The 7643-nt window shown below is 44.2% G+C and overlaps 1 protein-coding gene across 1 annotated transcript in view; it reads right to left on the minus strand.

Annotated features, from left to right (window-relative positions):
* IQCK (IQ motif containing K) overlaps nucleotides 1-7643 on the minus strand; it is a 173137-nt gene that overhangs the window by 18430 nt on the left and 147064 nt on the right. The window lies entirely within an intron of this gene.

Genomic DNA, 7643 nt, shown 5'->3' on the forward strand with positions numbered 1-7643 from the left:
TCGTGATGTATCTGGCAGAAAAGCTCTGTGGTCTAGTAAGTGCTCTAGTGTTCCCAGGCCAACAGCAGTGGAAGAGAAGAGTCAATGGCAGAAGAGTCTCTGCTTTTATAGCAGTGCCCAAGTTGGACTTCAGGGGCCAATAGCAAGCACTGTGTGACCTTGCGTTTGTGATTTCCATAGACTGTATTATTAGAGACTTCAGTTTGGTGTATGTTTTTGCAGTATGGGAGCAATAAAGAGCAAAAGCAAGAAATAAAGAGCCTCCGGGTGCTGACATAAAATTAAATCCTGACTTCTCTTTCAAGTTCAAGGTAGGAAAATCACAGCCGTATGTCTCTGTCAAAAGTGTGCCCAAGCACTAATATCATCAAGGACAGCCACTTTTGCCATGTAATCTTACCACACTCTGTATATCATCCAGAGCCTTTGTGGACTTAGGTGTAAAATAAACTACTAACCCTCTTTAAAACATGCTGGCAAGCAGGATTTGGCCCCATGTAAGTAACTTTAGATTACCGCTGCCTGATCTACAGGGAGACCAAAGCTCCCTTCAGGGCAATATCTGATTAGAGGAGAAACAGTTGTCGGCCTCTAGGAAACTGCAAATCATTTTTTGTTCAAACCCACAGGGATTTTTGCAAGGCCCGCTGAGCCAATTTAAACAGGGAAAAAAATCTGAGAACCCTGCAATAATATTCTCTGCAGTTTTCTAAAAGCCAAATCCTGCTCATCCTACTCAGTGAAGCAATCTTACTGAAGTTAACGAAACTGGTCCCCGCCTAGAAGACAGGCTTACTGCAGCTCTGCCGCTGCACACAGAATTGCTCGATTGTCTCTGTTGAGTTGAACTGCATCAGTCAGTTTGCAGTTACATCCCTCTCCCTGCTAATACTGACAAGTTCAATTTTCGGTTTGTTTTCTTTCCTTTTTGGGTTTTTCTTTTTTTCTTTCTTCAGTGATGTGTTCCAACATCTTTTCCTCCTGCCGTACACAGAGCTAGGTGAGCTGCGGAATAAACATAAGTATATCAGAGCGCTGCACCTGCCTGTAAAATGACATGAATTTAATCAAAACCATTTCTAGTCTCTGGGCTCAGACACACGCCTGGTCTTGTTGCTCTTCCCCTAGGCAACTGCTTGTTGTGCCTCCAGTGTAGGCTCGGACATATGTTTGATATCCCCAGCAAGTGACTAAGCGGAGATGTAGGGAGACTGCATTATTTGATTTCTGATTATGTAGAGCTTCCTTCTTTTTGTGCTCTCATTGACCTTATGGATTACAGTAAAGCTGTGGCTAACCTGAGCCAGATCCTGCTTATGCCTCACTTATGTCAAGGTAAATCAAGAGAAATTGTGGCACGGTCAGTGGAACTACATGAGAGTAAGACCAGGTACAAAGCTCATTAACATTTTTAATAGCATTATTTTTTGAATAAGCACTAACTCTTTTTATCTAGAACAATAACAACAACAAAAAAGAGAAGCCCAAAGTAGGAAGGTACGTGTCTGCTGACAGACAAATTACTCTTGCTGAAAATTCAAAGTAAGACTATTTACATCAAGGAAATAAAGCCAGAGGGACAGTGGGTTTTATGGCACTTAAAACATCCACCTGCAGGAAGGTATTTTTGCTGTATCTGCTAAGTGTGGTACCTAAAAATACTCACAATACTTAGAAAGTGAGAAAAAAATTAGTCTTTTGCTTCTGATACGTTTTATAATGGTTACATCTAATTCAAAATGTATCAGACAAGAAAAGAGGAGTTCAAGGAAGCCAACACCTTTAATCTAGTTAATTAATAGGGGGATAGCATGTAAAAGCCTTATGTAAAATGAGAAAGTAATCTTATTCCGCTCAGGCTGGCTGCTCATTTGGTAGACGGGCAGAAGTTAACAAGGGGCCTTGCAATCTATTTAATTGGCCACAAGATCAGAGTCTGCATCGGCCTTTCGTCCGCGGAGCCGCACTCTCTTGTGCCTCCTGTCCCTCCCCACGGAAAACGAAGGCGATGGTGCAAGACCTTCCTTCGGTTCTACCAGGCTGTCAGAAATAAGCCGCATACAAGTCGGGGGAAAAGCTGCCTTCAGCGTTCAGGCTCCCGCAGCTGCAGGGATTGCCACTGTGCATGCCGGTGACAACCACGGCAATGGCAGAGCCACGACTTCTGACAAGACCCTCTCTGTAGGCGCCTTGTTACCAGCCAGTGACGACTGCTCCGTACAGACACCATTCCCAGCTCTCATGAAGAGGCGCATTGATTTTGCTGGCACTCGTTACGTTCCGTAACGCAAAGGCATCAACAAGTAAATATGGGGAAGGATTATATATTTTCTTAAAGTGAAGAAAAGCTCCAAATCTAAATGAAAATCATGTAGCTTTATCTTGAGATATGCAGGGAGAATTTAACCAAGCCAGCTAAACTTGGCATCTGCACGGGAAACCCTAAGCTACAGAACGAAGTACGCAACTTTGTGACTTCACTCTCAGATGAGGTCTAACGAGGTTTAGCATGACTAACATGAATGTGTTGTTATGCTGCAATAGTAATAATTTTTGCAATAATTAGTACAAATAATTGGTACAATGATTTTAAAATAAGAGATAATTTAATCTGTTTTCACCCTTTTTCTTGGCATTCATAGACTGGACCTGACTTCTACTTAGTAACGGAGTAAGAAAGTTTCACCTCCATTTGTCAGCACAGTCCACTGTGAGGTCTGTGCACACCCTACCTTTTCTACAGTTAAACCACATGGAATTTCCAGCCCAAGTGAAAACTTAAATATTTAAGTACTTTCTTACTGAACTTTAAAAAATCCCAGTAGAGGAAACGCAGAGAATCTCTGTGACATGAATCTCATGTGCTTTCTTTTCACCTTGGGGAGAAAATAAATTAGCCTCCATCTTCAGAAGTATTTGTCAAGTAGTTACATTTTAATTCTAATTTATTTATGCCTGAACCCAGCAAAGCACTTAAGCATATGCTTATGCTAAACATGTGAATTAGCCCATTAACTGTACAGTTAAGCATCATACAAGTACATCATACAAGCTCTGATGAATTCTCTTCACTTCCTTATCTTGCAGAAAGAGTTTAATTTCTATTGTGAGTAGTGGATTAATTTTAGCTGAAACACCACCTATATGCTGACTCTTGCAAAAATAGTACAAAATTGTCATAACCACTGCAAAATAGACAGGTTAAATGAGTTTATCTCAACGCACATTTCTGCCATGTGTTTTCAATGTAACCTGAAAAGAGTACTATGGAAAATCAGGAGTATCACCTACCAGTTAAACGCAAACAAAACACGGTTACCCTCCGTTGTTTTGTAATGCTTCTTTAAAACAGCAGATGCTAGGTTAAATCTCATGTTCAGGCATTTATCGCATCTGTTTTCTGCTCCCTTGGAAAGTATACTCACAATAGTGCTCAAATGAATTACAATGAGGTTTGTCAGTTGAAACCTAAAAAGGAGTTCAGGGAATAAACATTTAATGTTAGGATGAAAAAAATAGATGTTTAAAAGCTTTAAACATGTTTTCAGATGGTTCAATAGGCAAAGCTCCATTACAGCCACCGGTTAAGACCTGTTGTAACCTTCATGAGGTCTCCAAGGAGATACGAGGCCAAAGGAAGAAGAGATGAAGAGAAGTCTACAGGGGTGTGGAGCCTGAGGGTGCAGGCTATGAACCTGCAGCACAAGCTGGAGAAGCCATGACACATCCGCATTCTGGCCCCGCAGCCTTCCCCAGCGATCACCACCAGCACAAGAATAACTTCTCACCTTAAAAATGAATAAATCTTCACTGTTCTCTTGTAAAACTGGAGCCTGCCTATTCAGAGGCACTGATGAGGCTCCAGTAAAGAACTTTCATGATCACATTTTTTTCCTAACAGCTTTTATGAGAATGCAGAAAGGTCTCCCTCCCCTTGCAAGCCTGGAGAGACCTGCAGAACGGTATTGACAAAGACAGTCCTTTAACTCAGAAGGAGTAAAATTTGTCTCAATTATTCTGCAGGCTAACTGTAAGGAAAGATAAAAATATTGCTTTGAAGAGAAGGGTTTCATCGCAGCAAAATTATATACAAGCATCTAATAAAGTATAATCTAAGACTTGTTGTTCTTAACAGGTATCATTTTCTCTGCAGCAGCTCTGAGATGCATACCTCCAGCTCTGCTACAGGTAACAACCTTGATCAGGCCATAAACCAGTTCTCTTGCCAGTGTCTCTTGCCTCTTGCAACTGGTAACTCCCTTTTTTTGGCCAAACCATATCTCTTCCTTTGAGAGACTTCACCTTTCACACTGCCTCTCCTAATCCCTCATACACACTCCACGCATTAGTCTTCCGGTTTCTTTGCTGTCTTCCAACAACATGCCACTGTCTTGCAACAACACAACATCTAGTTCTTCCAGACTCCCTGAGTCAATGACTCCTTTCTCTTGAGGTCACCATTGCTTTGCTCCACGGCCCGAGTGGATGGGGGGGTGTATGTGACTAACATGTCACTTCTTTCCCCCAAGATCACTGCCTAGCAGTTTATAGGAAGGCTCCGTTCCTCTGAAAAACAGAAAGCTAACCAAGTTCAAGTGGCTCTGGAATTTTAAAAGTGAAGTAGATCCACCTCTTATATAGCATGTCATACAAAGAATAAACTGCTCTTTGGAAAAGAATAAATGTCATTCATTGTCTGAGCATGTGGCTGTTAAAGAGATGAGATTCAGAAACCATCCTCCTCAAAGCTCCAGAGGCATTCCCCTTCACTGTTAATTCAGGAGCAGACCAGTGCTCTTCTCATTGCGGGCCTGATGTTACACATAAATGTCAGCCCTTCAGAAAGTAGTTAGAAAATAGTGAGAAGTTTAAAAAGAAAGAGCTTTAAGTTGAAGCAAGCATTATGGTTAGTTTTGAATAGGCTTTATTGCAATTTCTTTATGTCTAAAGTCCTGTTACTGCACAATTCAGAGAGTGGAGTAACCAAATTCATTTCATTTAGGCCAAAAACTCGTTTGAAGTTGTTTGAAGGACAAAACCCCCTCAAAACATCTTTTACACACTGAACACAAGAGCAATCTTCACATTTACTTTGAGCCTTTAATTCTGATATATTACCAAGTATTTCATTAATTTGACTTCAGTGAAGCAAAAGCAAATCAGACCTGGAAACCTGGTCCATTCTGCATTAGAAGCTCTTGCCTCACCATGTGCAGAAGCATCTGCTTCCGCATAGAGTTGCATCCAGTGAGGCAGAAAAGTTCCTCAACAAGCTTTAAACAAGCTAACTGAAGTAACCAGGAGCAGATTTTTGTTTTCTCTGGCCTCTCCATTTGCAGGGCAGGCCAGAGGAAGTGTTAGTGAACGTGACCAAATTTTCCAGTTTTTCCTCTCGTACAACAGGAGCACATCAGATGCAGCAGAGGCTCTTGCAGCTCTGAGGCTCTACTGAGAGCTCCAGGTGGGAAGATGGGAAAAGATTCTTTCTCTTACGACCAAAAGCTCTTCTCAGCATGTGAGCAGCTACCTGAACTGTGCCCTGGAGACAACTCTAACTCCGAGGAAACGAATGTTGCTATTATAGAAACCTCTCCAGGGAAGTCCTATTGCTCAGGATGTTTAAAAGTAGGCCAGACAGAACAGTGGCAGGAGCACAACAGAAAATGGATGGCAGAGGCGCTTCCTTAGCCTCCAGCTTCTGCGGGATTTCACTGGTGTTAATCAGGAAGTTGAGAGACCCACAACATTGCAAACTGGATGCGAGGCTTTTTAACCATCGCTTGGAAGCCACTGCTCCACCGCCGTCTCCTTCTTTTGTGTGTTGCTTTGCTGATAAACTTCACTTATCTTCGAAACAGCAAGTCATGCTTTCAGCCCTGCTGATGCATTTACTCCGCCCAAGAAAAGGTTCCAGGTATCACCACTTCTCTTTTGGGAGGCAATAAAAGATCTCTTTCCTCATCAGCTCTGTTGCAGGAACACGAGAAGAAATTACACTTTTTAAAATAACAAGAAGAAAACCCTGTAGGTTAAATATATGGGGAAAAAAACCAGGCAGAGCTGAATTCACAGGGCTTTGTACTGTATAATCGCACACATCCCACTGCTTTATGCAACTCTGTTGATTATTTGAATGAATGGTTTCAAAAGATTTCTTTTTAAAAGGAACACATCCACTTAAAAGGCCATACTAGCAGACTCTAACCATCTTTAAGGCTACATTCACAAAGACATCAGTGGAGAAAGCAAAGAAAAAATGTATGTTTCTTCCAGCATGTTTAACCTGGGAAGCTTGACAGCAGTTTCAGTGCAGTTTAAAAAGACCTATTAAACATTTTCTATTAAACATTTAAGCGTGTGAATAATCTCACCGAGTCTCCCAGCAAAGCAACCTACTCAAGTCCTAGCAGGACCAGAGCCTTGCTTGCTCCTGTTGTGTTTCCAAAGAGAAGCTAAACTGTTTTTCAAACAAGATCATGAAAACCCAAAGATATGGATGTCCTTGCCTAGTAACCTGATGGCCTGTTACAGCACTCGCCCTAACGGTGCCTTCCCCCCCGTAACGCACTTTTTATGCTGTATTATTATCCATGCTAAATGGTTGGGTGTCTTTGGAAAGCAAGGACCACGTGTTTATTTAGCTTTGTAACCCACCCGCTGTATTCTTGTGCATGTCCCAACAGACGTGTCTCACGGACCGGCCTCACGTGTATTGCACCCATACATCCTCCTCGGCCTGCTCTGGCAGCCACAGACATCCTGGGGATTCTTCCCAAGCACAGTGCCGGGCTGTGGGCTCAACCCTACACGCTTCTGGTGAAACAAGGTCTTGTTTTCTGCTCAGTGAAGTGCACTGTAATCAATCACCTATTTTATCACTAAACTGTGACCCTCCTGAACATATCAATGTGCTGTCATCTGTCCGGCCCATGGGTCTGATGGGTAGCGCAAAGCACAGGGCTCCACCACTTTAACGTAACAACTGTACCTCTAAACCATTTATTAGTTACACCTGAGACTACGCACTGAAACACACAAACATTAAGGAAGGGGTTGAGAAGGCTTTTGAAGCCCCGATTTCCCTTCTGCTTTGCCTGGTGGGAATGGCACGCACGCCCGTCGTTCCCGGGGAGCGCAGTGTACCTCACTGCTGGCCGCCCCGGTCCTCTGGGGAGAAGAGCGAGGGTGTCATTAACCCCGGGTTTGCGTTTCAATTTTGCAGACGTAACCCCTCATTTCTGGATTTGCTGCATCCTTCCCAGCCCGTTTCAAAGCCCGATCCAGGGCTGACAGGCAGGTACACCGCTAACAAACGCTGCCTGTGCTCGTTATCCGATTGACTTGGGCGCCAACTTGGAGAAAAACTCCCTTTTCCTGCCCTTCGCTGTGGAACGAGCCCGCCGCCCGCCGGGAAGGCGGCGGTTCACCCGAGGAGGTTCACCCGTGGAGCTCGCCCTCACGGCCACCCGGCCCGGGTGACAGCGGGGCGCACGAGCCGGCCACCGCCGTGCTCCCCGGGGCCGGGCCGGGGGCAGGGAAGGGGGCGCTGAGGGCCGCCGAGGGGCCGCCCCAGGCGGGGTCCCTCAGGCCCCTCTCCGCCGGGCTCCCCCTCCTCCTAAGGCCCCGCACCTGCCTCCGCCGCC

The sequence above is a fragment of the Mycteria americana genome, chromosome 12 (genome assembly GCF_035582795.1).
Source record: "Mycteria americana isolate JAX WOST 10 ecotype Jacksonville Zoo and Gardens chromosome 12, USCA_MyAme_1.0, whole genome shotgun sequence".
NCBI lineage: Eukaryota > Metazoa > Chordata > Aves > Ciconiiformes > Ciconiidae > Mycteria > Mycteria americana.